This window comes from Cupressus sempervirens, chromosome 2, assembly GCF_028749045.1.
Source record: "Cupressus sempervirens isolate cs-2001-9-10 chromosome 2, ASM2874904v1, whole genome shotgun sequence".
In the NCBI taxonomy this organism is placed as follows: domain Eukaryota; kingdom Viridiplantae; phylum Streptophyta; class Pinopsida; order Cupressales; family Cupressaceae; genus Cupressus; species Cupressus sempervirens.
Window position 1 is genome coordinate 436167341 of NC_143119.1, and position 19616 is coordinate 436186956.

Genomic DNA, 19616 nt, shown 5'->3' on the forward strand with positions numbered 1-19616 from the left:
GATAAAAGTTGCAAAGAACCACAAAATAATCATGTACCATCCAATCATGATGTCTTGTAAAATTGTTGGCCATCCCCTATTTTATGTAAAATGTTGGATATGAATTCCCTTGAAGATCTTGGTGGCTCATTCATGTCACAATCTTACAAAACAAACTTAGAATGCAAAAACACACATATATGCCTAAAAACATCAAAATGGTTAGAAAATTCAATATGTATCCTAAAACAACAAGTTGTGCATGTGTGATTTATCTTCACATAAAAAGGTTTACCCATCTCAAAATATCTTTGACTTATTCAAATTTAAGGATACATACCAATAAATTTTGCAAAAGATTGTGTTTGAGTTGAGTCCAAAAAATGTTTCGCATGTAGGTTGTGATTTTGGATATCAATCCTCCTTCTTACAACATCTCTTTGATTAGGAGAAATATGTGTGTTATTTTCCCAAAAATCTTCGATCAATGATTTCAAAGCTTCACTAATTTCTTTATCCTTTCGTGGTAGTCTACTGCTAAATATCCATAAGTCATTTTTTGTTAGATCTTCTAATCTCTCACACCTTAGCATGGTTCTACTTAGAGTACCTCTATCAATTTTTAATGTTTTGCTTGTCTTTCTCATGAGTCAAGATTTCTTCATTTGGGTACTTACTATTGCCAATGTAAGTAATTGTCTTGTGATATTACTATCTTTGGTGCATGATTTATAACCCATTTTTTCATAAGCACTCATTAGATTCTTTATAATGCTTTTTTCATTTGAATTGTCCATAATTCTTAGCCCAAGAATCTTCATGATAGGCCTAAATTTCAAATTCCTCATCTTTTCAAAAAATAATTGGCATTGACCTGTAATATTTAATTCCTCAAAGAATAATCTCCACATACAATTAAATTTTCTTTGACAAGTATGCTTGCTAATCTTGTCAGGTATTGATTTCAAATGTTAGGATCAATATCAATTAAATATTTTGGTCTTCTAAAATGAATTCTAGAAGGTGTTATAATCTCTTCCATTCCCTCAATATTTTGAACATCAACATAAGGTTGAGTGTTTTGCATACCTTGAACCAAAAATGATGTGCCTTGGCAATAAAATGAAAAAGATGAAATATCACCTACTTAATATGTTGATGTTGTGCCTTAAACATGACATGATGGAGTGTGTACATCATCGGATCTACAAATTAGCATCACTTCAACATGAGAGGATGATATGACTCCAACATTGGAAGATGATTTAGCTTCATAATTCAATTGTCTTCTTGAGCATAATAGTCTCATTTGTTCTCTTTGTCTTTCCAATTCTTCCTCTTTCTTTCTTTGTATCAGTAGTTCTTGTTCCTCTTCGAAAGTCAATTCTTCATTATTGCTTTACAATTTTCTTTATTCATGCAGTAGTTTCATTTTATCTCTTTTAATTGCCAAATCTATCTCCCTCTCTTCCTTTGTTTGAGTTTTTGGTTTCTTTCTTGGCATGATGATGATTTATGTATGTCAAATTATTCAAACGTCTGAATTACTTACAATTTATAAATTACAAATCATTCAAATACATATAAAAATTACAATTATTTCAATGAATACATAATATATATTAAACAACTTGCCAAATTTCTAACCATTTACCAATAACAATTCATTCAAACATACAAATTTCAATGAATTCACTATATATTAAACAACATGTCAAATTATAATCAAATTTGTCTCTATATATCAAGAAATAATATTTAAAAAAGACTTTACTAACCTTTTCTATAGAAAGAATATTCAAAAAGACTTCAAATAGCATATCCAATGATTGAATTTTGTGTTTGCTAGCTTCAAAAAGTCTTCAAATAGTGTTTGCTAACTTCTAATAGCTTGAAACCTGTGTTTTCTTTCCGAAAAATAAAATGCACAAGAAACAAAAAGAAAAATATGGGTCAGTAGGAACACAGACTTTCTTTATGACCATTTTTTGCTGATTTCACATAGTGCATACACATTATAGCATGTATGCACTATAAAGAGTGTACATACTATAAAGTGCATACACACTATAGTGCATATGCACTGTGTGAAAATAAATCTCTCCCTAGCCCACCATCCCCCTTCCCCTACTCTCTCTCTCCTCTCCTATCCCCTTCTCTCTCTCACTCTCTCTCCTTTACCATCCCCTACTCTCTCTCACTCTCTCTCTCTCCTCTTCCATCCCTTACTCTCTCTTCTCTCCCATCCCCTACTCTCTCTTGTTCTCTCTCCTCTCCTATCCCCTACTCTCTCTCGCTCTCCATCTCCTACTCCCTCTCCCACCACCTACTCTCTCTCTCTCTCTCCCATCCCCTACTCTCTCTCACTCTCTCCTCTCCCATATCCTACTCTCTCTCTCCTCTCCCATCCCCTACTCTCTCTCAATCTCCTTCCTCTCTCATCCCCTACTCTCTCTCCCTTGCCCTCTCCTACTCACTCTCCCACTACCTACTCTCTCTCTCTCTCTCTCTCTCTCTCTCTCTCTCTCTCTGTCTCTCTCCCCCTCTCCCATCCCTTACTTTCTCTCTCACTCACACACTCTCATCCTCCTCTCTATCTCTCTTGCTCTCCCTCTCCCACTCCCTCTCCCACCGCCTACTCTCTCTCTCTCTCTCCCATTCCCTACTCTCACTCTCTATCCCATCTGATTCTCTCTCTCTGCCACCCCCTCTCTCTCCCTCTCTCACTCCCTCTCCCACCTCCTACTCTCTCTCTCTCACATCCAATACTCTCTCTCTCACTACTCTCTCTCTCCCCTCTCACATCCCCTACTCTCTATTTCACACACACACACAGACACACACTTCCATCCCCCCCCTCTCTCTCCTCTCCCATCCCCTACTCTAGATCTCTTACACACACTACCATCCCCCTCTCTCTCCCTCTCCCACTCCCTCTCCCACCACCCACTATCTCTCTCTCTCTCTCTCTCCCATCCCCTACTCTCTCTCTCCCCCCCATCCCCTACTCTCTCTCACACTCTCTCCCATCCCCTACTCTCAATCTCTCTCCCATCCCATACTCTCTCTCTGCCACCCCTACTCTCTCTCACACTCTCACACTCTCTCCCATTGCCTACTCTTTCTCTCTCTCTTACACACATTCCCATCCCCCCTCTCTCTCCCTCTCCCACTCCCTCTCCCACTACCTACTCTCTCTCCCATCCCCTACTCTCTCTCTCGGGCTACTCTCTCTCTCTCTCTCCCTCTCCCATCCCATACTCTCTCTCTTTTACACACCCACACACTCCCATCCTCCCTGTCTCTCCTCTCCCAATCCTATTCTCTAGATCTCACACACACACTCCCATCCCCCCTATCTCTCTCCCTCTCCCACTCCTTCTCCCACTACCTTCTATCTCTGTCTTACTCTCTCCCTCTCTACTCTCTCTCTCCCATCCCTCACTCTCTCTCTCTCTCTCTCACATCCCCTACTCTCTCTGCCACCCCTACTCTCTCTCATAGTTACACTCTCTCCCATCCCCTACTCTCTCTCTTACACACACACTCCCATCCCCCCTCTCTCTTCCTCTCTCACTCCCTCTCCCACCACCTACTCTCTCTTCCATCCCCCACTCTCTTTCTATCTCTCTCTCCCCTCTCTCATCCCCTACTCTCTCTCTCTCTCTCTCTCACACACACACACACACACACACACACACACACACCCACCACCCTCCCTCTCTCTCTCTCCTCTCCAATTCCCTACTCTCTCTCTCACTCGGTCTCCCTCTCCACTCCCCCTCCCACCACTGACTCTCACTCTCACTCTCTCTCTCTCTCACTCACTCTCACTCTCTCCCTCTCTACTCTCTCTCTCTGCCACCCCCTACTCTCTCTCACATTCTCATACTCTCTCCCATACCCTACTCTCTCTTTCTCTTACACACATTCCCATCCCCCCTCTCCCTCTCCCACTCCCTCTCCCACTGCCTACTCTCTCTCTTCCATCCCCTACTCTCTCTCCTTCACACACACACACACACACACTCCCATCCCCCCTCTCTCTCTTCTCCCATCTCCTACTCTCTCTCCCCTCTCCCATCCCCCACTCTCTCTCTCTCTCACTCGCACACTCTCATCCTCCACTCTCTCTCACATTCTCCCTCTCCCACTCTCTCTCCCACTGCCTACTCTCTCTCTCCCACTGCCTACTCTCTCTCTCCCATCCCCTACTCTCACTCTCTCTCTGCCACCCCCTACTCTCTCTCTCACTCACACTCTCTTCCATCCCCTACTCTCACACACACTCTCACTCTTATACTATACTCTCTCTCTACCAACCCCCTACTCTCTCTCCCTTCCCCTACTCTCTCTTACACACACTCGCATCCCCCCTCTCTCTCCCTCTCTGACTCCCTCTCCCACTACCTACTCTCTCTCACTCTCTCTCCCATCCCTTACTCTCTTTCTCCCCTCTCCCATTCCATACTCTCTCTCTCTCTCTCTCTCTCTCTCTCTCTCTTTCATAGACACACACTCTCATCCCCCCTCTCTCCCATCCCATACTCTCTATATCTCTCACACACACTCTCATCCCCCCTCTCTCTCCCTCTCCCACCACCTACTCTATCTCTCACTCTCTCTCTCCCATCCCCTACTATATCTAGCACCCCTATTCTCTCTCACACTCTCTCTCATGACCTACTCTATCTTACACACACTCCCATCCTACCTCTCCCACCACCTACTTTCTCTCTCTCTCTCTCTCTCTCTCAGGCTACTCTCTCTCCCCCCCTCTCCCATCCCCTACTCTCTCTCTTTCACACACACACACACACAAACACACACTCCCATCCCCCCTCTCTCTTTCATACACACACACACTCCCAATCCCCCCTCTCTCTCCCCTCTCCCATCCCCTACTCTCTCTCTCTCTCAAACACATACTCCCATCCTCCTCCTCTCTCTCTCCCTCTCCTACTCCATCTCCCACCACCTACTCTCTCCCCCCCCATCCCTTACTCTCAATCTGTCTCCCCCATCTTGTACTCTCTTTTCCACCCCTACTCTCTCTCTCTCTCTCACTTCCTCTCTTTGCCACCCCTACTCTCTCTCTCTCACTTCTCTCTCCCATCCCCTAAAATCTCTCCCCTCTTCCATCCCCTACTTTCTCTCTCTACCATGTCTACTCTCTCTCACACTCTCACACTCTCACACTCTCTCCCATGCTCTACTCTCTCTCACACACACACTCCCATCCTCCTCTCTTTCTCTCTCTCTTTCATTCCCTCTTGCACTAACTACTCTCTTTCTCTACCATCCCCTACTCTCAATATCTCTCTACTATCCTGTACTCTCTCTACCACCCCTACTCTTTCTCACACACTTCCTCTCTCTCCCATCCCCTACTCTCAATCTCTCTCTCCTATCTTGTACTCTCTTTGCCACCCCTACTCTCTCTCACACTTCCTCTCTCTCCCATCCCACACTCTCTCTACCAACCCTACTCTCTCTCCCCTCTCCCAACCCCTACTTTCTCTCCCTCTCTCTCACACATAGACCCATCCCCCCCCCCTCTCTCTCTCTCTCTCTTTATATCTCACTCTCACTCTGCCTCTCTCCTTCCCTCTCTATGCACTATTTAGGTCTCAATAGTGCATGCACACCAAAGTGCACACATGCTATTAAGACTCAAATTTAAAAATATTTAAATAATGCATGCACATTATAGTGTGCACGTGCTATAGGGAACACACACTAATCAAAGCTTTGCATTCTACCAAGCCAAAGGCTTAGTTTTGCCTTGGGGATCCAACTCAAAGGTCTGGAGTCTGTCAACTAGTCTGAGACATGTTTTGCTACAAACATACAAAAAATGATTGATTTTTCTTGTGTGTTCTCCTTCAAGTTTCCTCATGGTTGAGTATTGATAAAATCAGGTTACATCATATTATAGGTCTCTGTGTTATCTATATAACCATTTAATTTATTTTTTATTTGAACTATTTCACGCTTTTCATCTATAATTTCTTTTGAATGTATGTCCATTTTTTTGTCAAAAACCAACATGTACTAATTGGGCTGTAGATTTTAGCTCATTCATCAAATTTTGCAACAACTTAGTTTTTTAGAAACTAGACTCCATTCTATACACTTTGAAAAAAAGAAGTATTGATTTTAGATTAGTTTTCAATCATTTCTAGGGGGAACACACATATATTTTATGTTTTTGGGATGTGTCTAATTAAAAAATTCATTAAAAAATACACATTATAAAATGACACAAAAAATCTAGGATAAACTACATAATGTTAGGTAACTTTTGACCAGAGTGATTAAAGGATTTCAAAAAAAGTTAAAATTTTATGGTGGCCACAGTTTGTACCATGTTATGTTTTTTTTGGAATAAATAGTACCATTTTCTATGAACCCCTTTTTTAAGGACCTAAAACTAAACCATTTTGAAAAAAAATTAGTAGTTTAGAAACTAGATTCAAAGGACTACTACTTTATTTTTTGTCATATCTTAAAATTTTGAGTGTAACTATCTTCAAATTCTTGTTGAAGTTCAAAAATTACCGATTTCACAAAAAGGGTGTCCACTTATACCCCCCTTTTGGCACCACAACTTGGTGCACTTATCCTATATTTATATCTAATTCAGTCATATCATTGGGGTCATGCTCAGAAGCTAGAGGGCTTGGATACCATAATGTATTGATCCAAGGTCTATGATGGGTTTGAGTGATGGGTGGAGTTATAGTAAGATATTTATACTCCATAGGTAGGCTAGTAGGGTTGATAAAGATGTGGTCAAGTGTACAAGGAGTTTCAAGATGATTAGTTTTAGATTGGATATCCTTAGATGCCTTTTCATCATTTAAAATGTTCATAGTCTTACATGAGGGTACCTTAGTACTAGGAGGACCTATTCATAATGGTTCGAATCCAAGCCTCAAACAAGTGGGTGATCCTTTTGTAGTGATAGGTTCAATCATTCCTTGTTTTTGAGATCCAAGACTGCTATATCCATCATAGCCTTGTTTTTGCATGATAGTAAACCCAAGTCCATACTTGTTAGGAGATAATAAACTGGGTTCTTGTTCTTCTTTTCCTCCCTTAATACATATAGATGTATTATCATATACATGTTTTTCATGTAGGCCACCTCCACTAATGAAATTGATAGAAGTGGTATTTTTTGTACTGATCTCAAAATGTTGTGCTTGTAATAGTTTTGATTTACCATAAGATTTGGGAGAAAGTGGTGACTCCCTAATGTGGAATACTTGAGACATAAAGTATTCTCCACACCCTTTTCTTCAATCTTCAATTTTTCCTTGGCCTTATTGAGGAGTATATCAGGGTCCACATATTTAGAGGAGTCTATGGGTTATGCTTCATTATTTGTTGGGACTTGGTATGCAAAAGCATCTCTTAGATTATCACAAAATTGGAAAGGATTTGTATCACTAGGGATGGTAACCTCCACATTGTTGTAGGTGAACTTTAGACATTGATGGTACATAGAAGGCACCACTTTCTTAGCATGAATCCAAGGGAATCTTAGTATCATGTTGCAATTCATCTCAATAACTAGAACCTAAAATAATGTATTCTTGGTAGCCAGACCAACTCTTATGGGTAATATGATAATTCCCTTAGAGAAGAGTTCACCATCATCATAGGCCTTTATTGTGATTTTGTGAGAGAGATCCACATCTTGTTCAAAGTAACCCTGACCCTTCACAAATTTAAGGGTATAGATATTTAGTCTCACTCCTCCATCTATCAAGAGATTTTTGACCTTGGTGTTATGGGTGAAGGCTTCGAGATGAAGGGGGTCATTGTGGTTGGGTCTATTTTAGGAATATCTTAGGGGAAAAGGTGATATGATGTGATGTGGATAGCCATGGCCTGGAATTGGGCAACATCAATATTATTTGGTACCACAAACTCTTTTAAAGCTTGGTCAAGGATCTTCTGATGCTAGGGTAATGCACATAAAAAATCCAAGATGGATATTTCCTAAGGGGTTTCACCAAGCCAATCTACAAGCCTTTAATATGAAGAAGTAGGATCAATAAGTCTACTAGGGGCCATAGGTCTAGCAAAGATGGTAGGTCTAACTAGGGCCATAGGTCTAGTTGGGGCTCTAGGTAAAGTAATATGAGTGTGGTGGGTGGTGAAATCATAATGAGGGTCTTTATATTTTAAGATGAAGGTGGATATGTGGGAGTCAGACTCATTGAAATAGTTGATGGTGTAGTCATATCTAGAGAGTGTGTAGTTAGCCTACAAGTCAGAGTTTGAACTGGAGGCTTTCCTTTTGTCATGATTACTAAAAGGATCTATAAAAGTAGTATGATCAAAATTGGATGCTAGTAGTGATGGATCAACTGTGATCACACCATCATTAATAAGGAATCAGATCTCATGTTTAAGTTGAAAACATGACACGGTATTGTCTCAAGAGGTATTCCTAAGGGTGTGAATTTACTGTCTTTGTTTCTAGGACATCTTCAAGGTCTTTCCTATGTGAAAGTATCAAGTTTTTATTATTGAGGCAGTGTTTGATTGGGAGTTTGTGAATTTGTGGGGTTTTCACCTTTTAGAGTTAGTTGAGATTGTGTTGTGCTGATCATTCGTGTATTCATAATACCATCATTGATTATGTTCTTGTTCTTAGAGAAATTTTTTTCCTTGTCATTAGACAAGTTTGTGTTTGTGTTTTCCTTGTTTGTCTTGAGGATGCCTTTAAAGATGAGGGAATCTAAAATTCTAGCTCCCTTTTTCATTAGCTTAGCAATGGTGTTAAGACTTTTGAACTTGAGTTTACAAATTAAATTAGGGACCAGGTTTTCAATGCAGAGATTAACTTGTTCTTCTTTAGGAATATTCAGTGAGAATTGACTGACTAGGTTTTTCCAACATAACAAGAATGTGATGAATGACTCTTCAATATTTTGTTTAGTTGAGAACACATTAGAAAGTTTCACCTCATTTGCAATTTTTAAGGAAAAGTGAGAGATGAATTTGTCTTCTAATTCTAACCAAGATTTTATGTTACCAAAAGGTTTGGAGTACCATTTGAGTGTGGGCCCACCTAAAGAATGAGGGAATAGTCTCATGAGGTATGTGAGTTCATCACTAAGTTCAATACAAGAGACACCAAATTCCCTAATGTGATCAATTGGGTTTCCTCTTCCTTGATATTCTTCAAATCTTGGTGCCTCAAAATGTTTTGGGAATGGAGGCATATACAAACTTTTATCAAAGGGATTAGGACATAAGTCCCTTTCAGTGTATAGAGCCTATTTCTTCTGGAATCCCAATGCCTCAACTTGTTTGGATAGTTGTTTGAATTGATGTAATAAGTCCTCATTATAGTTTTGAATGATGGTCCTTTCTTTGAGTCTTTTATGTCTATGAGTAGATCTCTTGCTATGGTGAGAACTATGTCTACTCAGTTCTAACATTTTTGTATCTGACAACTTGGGTGATGTGTCACTGGGAGGTGGAGGTATGTTGGTACCTTGGAGACAAAATGGTCCTTGTTGTTGTGGTATTGATTGCAAGAGTTGTACCATGGGTTTTGATTAAGTAAAAGCAGGTTTTAAACGACCCGAAACCTTTAACGAAGTATCATAAAATTATAATAGTAATACATGAGTAGTCTAGGATGAAATAAAGAAAGTATAAAAACATAGTACATGGACTAATGGCCTCATAGAGATAAAAAATAAAATAAAAATTGGAGGCCAACTATAAAGGAAGCTGAAAAAAATAACAAAAAGATAGCAAAAAGCCAGCACCTAGACAACTGCATAGTCAACAGTAGGTCAGTAGCTTGATCTGCCAAGATGTGCATGTTCTTCATAGTAGCCTTCATTTCTACCATCTTGTTCACATCACCAACCTTCTTGGAATGAGCCCTTGTACACTTACTTGGTCCCTAGCTCTCAATCAGAGTAGGTGAATCATGACCTTTATCTTGCTCAACCTTTTTCATAAGATTGCTAACATTATCCTCCACTGTCATTAAAATGTTACTATTTTGATTGGCCATCTTCTTAATCATTTTTTCAATATTACCCATTATAGCCTCTAGACTCTCTAGTCTCTTCTAGATATTGGTATTAGCCTTCTCTAAGACACCATTTTTATCTTCAACTATTGCGACCTTTTTCATTAATTTTTTCACCTCTTTAACATTACCTATAACTTTCGAAAGCCGATCAATATGTTGACCTAATGTGTGTTCCCCTCTAGCTAACTTACTAATCCGCTCAAAATCCTTGGAAATAATCTACATTTGTTGTTTTAGATTAACAATTTCCTTTAGAATGGTCCTAGGATTACCCGTAAGCCCTTTTGTAATACCCATCTCCTCCTTATTCATGTTATTATTAGGGGATTGATCCTTCTCCCCATAATTCTCTTTTTCTAGAGCCATATTATTGGAGAGCTTCTTAGCTCCCTTCTACTGAGCCATCATCATTTTTCTTTTCCTTTCCATTCTGTGAATTAGAATTTCCTCATCTGAGGGAATCAAAACCCTATCCTTATTTTATCCCCTTTCCCTGAACCCTATCCTCCACTTCCTTTCATCTAAGAGGCCCTCCTCTATCCCTCATCAAAATCACTATCTCTATCAGAATCACTCCCCTTGGCTTTCTTATTTTTCTTCTATGAAATGCATCCAATACCCCCTTTAAAACTTAAACTATCCCCCTCCACCTAATCCTTAGTATTTGAATCATAGCCTCTCTCTGGGATACTGCCCTAAATTTCATACTCGACCACATTCAAACTATGCTTGGGTTTTTCTACCCTCTTTGATTTCAATAAATTAATTATGAATACCATTAAACCCTCATGGCACACATGATCACCATTTGAGTCTTTTTGAATTGCCCTTATGGAATTATCTAGTGACTGTCTAAGATAGAAGGGAAAATTGAGCCTAATACTATGTCTAAAATGGTTAGCTAGCATAAAATGATAACCATAAAGCTTTGTGGAACGACCATCCAAAGTAAGGTATTCAATGATCACATATAGCATGAATCTCCAAGGCCATGAAATAGAGGCAATATTATAGTAAGAGTTACCATTTTTCACCAGTCAATTATCTTCTTTTTTAGAGTTGACAAATTCCTCAATCGCCTTGTCTAAGAGCTTCCTGTCATGGTAGAAATTGATGCCCTCCATATACACCATGTGGCTTCCAAAATTATATCTTTTGATAGCTCCATTATTTGATTTCCAACAAGGATAAAACTATCCTTCCAAGTCTTAATAAATTGTTGAGTGATAGCAAGGTTATTTCCTCTGAGCTTTTCTATAAAACTGGTGAAATTCTCACACTTTAGAATTTCCCACACCTCCTTTTTTTGCTTCCACTCCTTGTAGCTAGTAGGTTCAACTCTCTTCCATTTCCCTCCCATATTCTTCTCACCAATTCCACTACATTGATCTCTCAGAACTACCCTATGCCAAAAAACTCCCAAGTCAATATCATAGTCAATAGTCACAATGGTAATTGAAACCCATAATCCATGTGGCATAAAGCACCCCATTCTAGAAATCATAACCTTCCACTTTCCAAATGTGTCCAAAGCATAAATTCTAATTAGTGACATGATCATCATTATTATAACATCTTTGCCTACTACCCATTTTATCATAATCAATAAATAGGCAACCTTCAACAGGTAAAAGATCATTATTATTGCAAATGATCTTTTGTTCACTCAAACAAGCCATATTAGTTGCCTAGTTAGCAGATCAATTTGCTTCCCTAAAGTGATAGGAAATAATACATATTTCAAAAGACTTAATAATATCAATAGCCTGAAAGATAATATTACTAATAGTCCATGAGGGTTTAGTGATTTTATTAAGGCAATTTATTATATTGAGAGAATCTCCTTCCACCCAAACCTTCCTCAAATTTAGACTCTTTGCAAAAATGAGACCATATAGGGTGACACTAGCTTTAGCAACATGATTGGTTTTGTTGCCAATAGGAATAGCCATACAACCCACTTTCTCTCCATAAGCATCCCTAATAACAACACCATAACCAACAGTTCTTGGATTACCTTTGGAAACCCTGTCAAAGTTTATCTTATACCAATCCACTAGTGGGCAATCCCATCTCACATTATCCCTAGGATTAGGATCCTTCTTTTTTATACTCAAGCCACCAAGGTTCCAATTTTTAATCACCTTCTCTTACCAATCATTGTGATGTTGCTGTCCTGAACCACTGGTTTTGATATTCTTTGTCATTAGAGCCTTAATTTTACAGAACACTTGATCAAGGTTAGATTCAACACCTCTAAACATAATATCATTGTGTTCCTTCCATATAACCTAGCAAAGGTATGGAAGAATAAAATCCCACAATCTTAAAATCAAAGAATTATTAGTTGGATCATTTGGATAGTAGCAGGGAAGACCCAATCAATGTTCATCATACCACACACCCTTTCCCAAATCTTTTTAGTATAAGAACAATGTAGCATTAAATGATTGGTTAACTTAGAATCATTCTTGAAAAGGTAACATCCATTAACAATTTTGAACCCTCTTTTCATTAAATTATCATTAGTCAAGATATTATTCTGTAGCAGAATCCAAAAGAAAATGTTAATTTTAGGTGTCATACCTTTCACCCAAGCCTTGGCCCAACAATGTTTAGGATGCATATCAAAGGAGTTGATATAGACTGAAGAAACATAGAACATCCTACTAAGATCATGCTTCCATATCAATTCATCCTCCTCTTGACTTAAAAAGACAACATTCAAAAACTTGTTAAGTTCAGCCATGTTCTCATCTGCCCTTTTAAGATCCCGCCAAGAATTATTCTCCAGTAATCTGCAACAAAAATACCAAAGATATTCTTACATTGCTCCATATAATTATTCCACCTTTGATCAACACAAAGTGGATAATCTAGTATCCAAGAATCTTCCCAAAAGTGAACAATCCTTCCATTTCCCACCTTCTATCTTGTCCCCTTCTTGATGATGTGTTTACATTTCTGAGTGTTTTTCCATATTATGGAACCCCCTTACACCAAGTCATGATTAAGAAATTGATTAAAGGTATGGATATCTATATTATATTTATCATTCCAAATGTTCAACCATTCTCCTTCCTCCTTGTGCCATCTCCATAATAACTTAGCCAACAAAAATTCATTCATAGCAGTTACTCTTCTCAATCCAAGTCCACCCTTATTGTTAGGCATGCAAACTTTCTCCCAAGAAATCAAAGGTAATCTTTTCTTTTTCTTCGTACCTATCCATAAAAAGAGCTTTTGAATTTTTTCAATAGCTTGAGAAAAATTTCTAGGAATCTTGAACACACTCAAAGAATAAAGAGGAACACTTTGAAGGATGGACTCTAAGACAATAATCTTCACTAGTTGACTGAGAAGGGAAGCTTTCCATCTCGATATTATCAAGTGAATCTTATCAATCAACAAGCTCCAAAAACTCTCAGGAGGGTCTAGACAAAGAGGTAACCCCAAATAATAACCCGGTAGGGAACCAATCTCATAGACCATAACCTTTTTAATTCTATTCTATCTAGTAACATTAACATTAATAAAATAAATCAAACTTTTATTCCAATTAATAATTTTTCCCGAGGCTTTTCCATAATCCTCTAAAGCCCTTTTAATGTTCCTAGAATTTCTAACTAAAGCCTCTCCCATGATAATGGAATCATCCACAAATTGTTGATGTGAACATATCAAAGCTCTAGAAGAAGGATTAATGCCCACAAAGTCCCCCATTTTCACCATTTTTTTCACAAATCTTCCCAAACATTTAGCTAGAATAATAAAGAGAATGGGTGATGATAGATCCCCATATCTTAAGCCTCTTGAAGCCCTAAAAAAGGAGTAGGGGAGCCATTAACAAACACCAAAAAAGTGGCAGAGGAAACTAGGCTAAGGACTAGATCCCTAAACTTCTTATTGAAACCAAAAGTTTCAAGACCACACCGAGGAAAAACCCAATCCACTCTATCATATGATTTTGAGAGGTCCAACTTAAGGAGAAAACCTTCTTTTTTAGACATCATGAGAGAATGAATATTTTCATGAATCAAGACATTAGAGTCCAAAATCTATCTTCCAGGGACAAACCCATTTTGCTATGTAGAAATAACATATGAGAGAAAAGGAAAAATTATAAGAGTCAACACTTTAGAAATAATCTTATAAAAAGAGTTACAAAGGCTAATTGGTCAGAACTAATTAATACTATTCACTCTCGGCCTCTTAGGAATAAGAGTAATGAAGGTACCATTTAGTTCTTTTAGAATTTTTATAGAACCAAAGAAGTCCTTAACCCCATTACACATATCAATACCAATGATATTCCAATACTTATGAAAGAACCAAAAAGGAAACCCATCTTGCCAAGGGGCTTTATCTCCCTCAAATGAAAAAATAGCCTTAGATATCTCATCATTAGAAGGAATGGAAGTAAGAAATTTATTCTAATATCCCATGATACAGTTTAGAATGTAGTTAAGAAATAGATTCTACTTAGCCATATCCATATTGGGATCACTTTGGAGTAGGTTACTAAAAAAATCCACCACTTCTATTTTGATATCCTCCTCCTCATCACTAGTACCTTCTTCCATTTTGAGTCTTGAAATTCTATTAGCCATCCTATGGTTCAAGGTGGTCATGTGAAAAAACTTTGTATTCTGATACTCTTTCTTTCAAAATGTTTTTCTAGAATGCTACCTCCAATACATCTCCTCTTTGGTGATAATGTCATGTATCTCAGACAATTTAGCACCTTCTTTGTCCCTAGAAACAATCTCATACCCATCAATCTGAATCATGTCCTAAATCTCTTTGAGCTCCTCCAAAATCTTCTTTTTCTCAAAAATGTTGCCAAAAGTATCTTTGTTCCATTTTAAAATGTTTTTCTTGACATTCTTTAACTTAGCAGCAACTTTAAACATAACAATACCCTCCACAATTATACCACACCACTCCTTAATGAGATTCTCCAAATTTGGGTCAAGAGTCCACATTTTTTCAAACTTGAAAGGGAAATTCGTCTTATAATTAAATAGGTTAGCCACAAAAAATATAGGATAATGATCTGAACCCAACTGAACTTGAGCATTGGGAGAATATTTATATCTTAAGAATGAATCACTGTAGATTAGAGCTCTATCAAACCTAACCTAAATGAGGTCCTTTCCAGTTCCTCTGTTGGTCTAGGCATACTCAATCCCATGCAAGTCTAGGTCATGTAGAAGATGATTATCAACAAAATCCATTAGATCTAATCCATCATCCAAATTAGTCTGGCTACCCCCCATTTTTTCAGCTTCTTTCAAAGGGGTATTCAAATCCCCCATTATAACCCAATTCTCACCTGCAAAAAGCTTTCTCTGATTAGTGATATCTTCCCAAAGAGCCTTTCTACCCCAGTTAGTATTAGGTGCATAAACATTTGTAAGCACCCAAGAAAAACCATCATTTGAATTGGAGAATCAAATATTCATCATGTTTTTGTTATGAGAGATAAGCTCACCATAAATCCATTTATTATTCTAATAAAATACCATTCCACCTAAAGCCCCCTTAGAATCATTTCCAATAACCTTACCTCCCCTAAAAATTAAAATTCCTTCTACTTTATCCTTCAGCATCTTAGTTTCTTGAATAAAAAAAATATGTAGTTTGTTGTCCCTAATCATATTTTTCAAAATGTCATGTTTATGAGAATTGTTTAATCCTCTGATATTCCATGAAATGAACTTCATTTTTAATGGAATTTTATTGAATCAAGGATAGTCCTTTGAGTACCATCGGCAATATTTCTATTAGCCTCAACAAATATTTTCTGCTTATTAGAGGGTCTGCCCATAGAGGAAGGGGATAACCCAACATCCCTAGTCTTGAGACTAGATTTAGCATCCCCTTTTTTACTATCTTTGCCAAGAGAAGTACCTGACCTATCACCTTTCTTATTACTCATGGTTTTTATAATGATAACTTCCATCTTCTTTTTGTCATTGCTCCCCCTTTCTTATTAGCTTTGGATGGTTTACCAACTGGAATCTAGTTAGCACTAGAAAACTCCTCCTACCAAGTCTCCTCTTCCTCTTGTGACAAAGCTAAGAGGTCCTCAACATCCCCCTTAACAAACTTGCTATCTAAAGCTAAATTAAGAGCCAAAGGTTCAAGTAAACTTTGATCACCATTATCATCAAAATTATTCCCAACAATGACTTCCTCTCATATCAACCCACTACTAATAATATCCCCCTCCTTGGGATTACTCTCTTCCCTAACATGTGCCTGATTAAGAACTTCACTACTAGACTTCAGCCCATTTACCTGAATCTCATCTCCAATACCCATTTTTAAAACCTTTTCCACACCCAAATTAGGTTGGGAAACTATAGCACCCAAAGTCTCGCCTCTATTCTCATTACTGTTATGATCCTTCATATCTTTTCTCACCCACACTTTCTTTACCTTTTTAGGAGCCTCTTTCAAGGAAGGACATTTTTTGGCCTAGTGACCAAATTTCTTGAAATGAAAACAAGCAAAGGGAACTGATTCATACTCGATGTGTTGATTCAAAATACCCAAATTAGATTTAAGTGAAATAGATTCAAGCATATCCATGCCTTGTTAAACCCCAAAAAATATTCTAGAATAGTAAATCCTTCTCCTTGAGATAGTAATAGGATCCATAGAGAGGAGTTCCCTGAAAGTATTTTCCATACCCTAAAACACATCCTCCATCCAAAACTCCAAAGGAAGTCCTGTCAACCTGATCCAAACCAGTGCTTGGATCCTAGAAGAATCCATGGAATATAAATTTGGAGTCCATTTCTAAAGAACCAAAGTATGTCTCCCCAAAATCCATGGAGTACAACAAAGGATATCCTATTTATCTTCTTTACAAAGAAAAAATGAAAGAAAGGCACCCTTTGGCAAGCGCAGTTATGTCAACCTGACCTTTCAATGACCATTTCTTTCTCACATAAGCCCTAGCATATTGAATGCTGGTCCTAGTGCCTAAAAAATCTTTTGACCAATGTCAAATCCATAGAGGAAATATTTTTATCAATTATTTGATCTAGTATTTTAATATAATACATACTTTTGTCCTTCAAAGAAATATCTTTTATTGGCAAAAAGATAGACTTGCCAACTGGTCGAATCTTGAACAGGCAAGACCATTTTTTATTCTACTTGGTCCTCATGATTCCTCCAAAGTCTTACCTTCATTAGGATCAATCTCCCCTGTAGAAGAATCCCCTATTGAATTTGATCACCCTCCAGAGCTAGATGTAACAATTACATTCCCACGTAATGAATTCAAAAGAACTTTCCTACCCACACCCTTGTCCTCACTCCTGCTCTCAGTTTCCATCAGTCCCCCTAGTGATCCATTTGAGTTGTACCATGGGTTGTTGTTGCATCACTTTTTGTGTTTTTTGTTGTGCCATTTGTTGTAATTATTATTGAGATACCTATGTTGGTCAAATGTGAGGCCATTTATGCCACTGTTGTTGTGGAGCTATCTATTGAGTTTGGGGCACATGTTGTAGTTGTAACAATTGTTTTTGATAGGAAATTTGTTTCTCTATGCATCTTTGGTATTCCAATTGTTTTTGATAAGATAAATAGGTTTTATAGGGACCCTGAACCCAAAAGTTGAAACATTTCCAAGGCTAGTAATAAGAAGATAAAGCCCAGCTGAAAATTAACAAGTCACAATGCTTATAATAATCAAGTTAAGCCTATCCATAAAAAAAAGGCCAACCAAAGGGCCAACTCAACTAATAGCCAAAATGTCAGAACCAGAAAAAGCCAACTAGACAAAAAAAATAGTAAACCAAAAACAAAAGTCAGGAATAAAAAATCCAAGTTACATTTCTAGTTTTCACTCGAGTTCTTGCATCGTCTATGCTACTTCATATACTTTGGGAGTCTCCTCAGCTATCTTCTCCTAAATATTTTGACCTTCCTGATCTAAGCTACTAAAATTTATTTCTATCATAATATCCTCTTCCATCTTGGGTCTTTGTTTGTCCTTTTCCTCAGTCTCATCCAACAAACCTCTGGCTTTCAACATTCCACTAAGGGATAAAATATTATCATTGATAGCGTTGAGAATGAATATCATTTGATTAGCCAAGTTATGATTATAGTTTTCCAAATTCTGGATTCTCTTCTTAGCCAAACTGAGATGATGCCCCTATTACTTTTGATTTCTCTGATCTGGCTCCTTCCTATTATTTTCCAATTGGCCAATTTTTCTGTAAACTCTTCCATTTCGTAGCAAAGCCATTTTATTGAGCTAAATTTATCAATCATACTATTTCTAGCATTATTCAACAAATTCAAGCTAGTTTCCCTAGCATTATCCGTTATTGCTACCATTGCTGCATCAATGAGATCCTCAAACTAGAGCTGACCTAATTTTTCGTCCAAAATTTTGGGGTTCATTATCTCTCTGACAATACCCATTTGGCTACTCTAAAATTGAAATTTCTCTAGGCCTTCCACCTATACTTCATAACCACCTCTCCTCCCTCACCATCAATCTTCTCCTTCTCTTGATCTTGAGGATGGATAGGGTAAAGAGCAATAGTAGAGATTTCTAGTGCCAAACCCAAAATCCCCTCAACATCCTTCTCTTTTGACCTCCTCCATTTTCCTCTTTATTAATTTCCATCTCATCCTCATCCTCTTCATTAGCTTTCATATCCTCCCCTTCCTCATTGTCATCTTTATCACCCTTTCTTGAAGTATTAGACCCATTTCCTCTAGGGATCTTCCTGCTTGGGATAATAAATGAGGGTGATTTCTTCTCTGATTCTTTGGCCTTCTTACTAGAGGAAATGTTTTCCTCACCCTCTGAATTGATACTTTAGACATCCTCTATATCAGAGGAAAAACTAGAGCTACCTGAGTCCACAAAAGTTTTTGCACCTTGTAGAGGAGATTTTCTAATGGTCTAAGCTTTAAAATACTGATAAATTAGAAGCAATAATCCCTAATGTAGGGAAAGATTCACTGAGGTTTTTTTTCTTGAATCCAGTCATAGCCTTATTCATGGAAGTAAATAAATAAAAAGGGAAAGAAATCTTGATGCCATGGTAGAAATGATTGAGAAAATCAAAGTGGTGAGTTCTCACGTGGTCAAATCTAGTATCCAAAGAAATGTACTCTATAATAGCTCATAAAACATACCTCCATAGTTTTTTGATAGTGTCCATTTCATAGTACATTTCACATTTTTCTATTTTTCTACTTCACCAATAGGTTCCTTCCTACTTTTCTCTCCCTCCATTTTAGAGCTCTCCACTCCAACAATTGTCATAAACACTAACCTCTGAGAACCCTTCTCAAGCCTTTGAAAACCCTTGTTTTTGCTACTCTAATAGGCGCCAATATATTTCTCGATACCCCATAAAAGATAGTAGAGGATGAAAAAATTGATGCAAAAAACATGTCAATATGATAGAGATAACCTCACCTGACTGCATTTTTCATAAATGCCATAATTGCAAAAACTCACACCCAAACTACCATTTATGATCATTATTACAATAAGATTTCCACTTTACCTACCTAGATT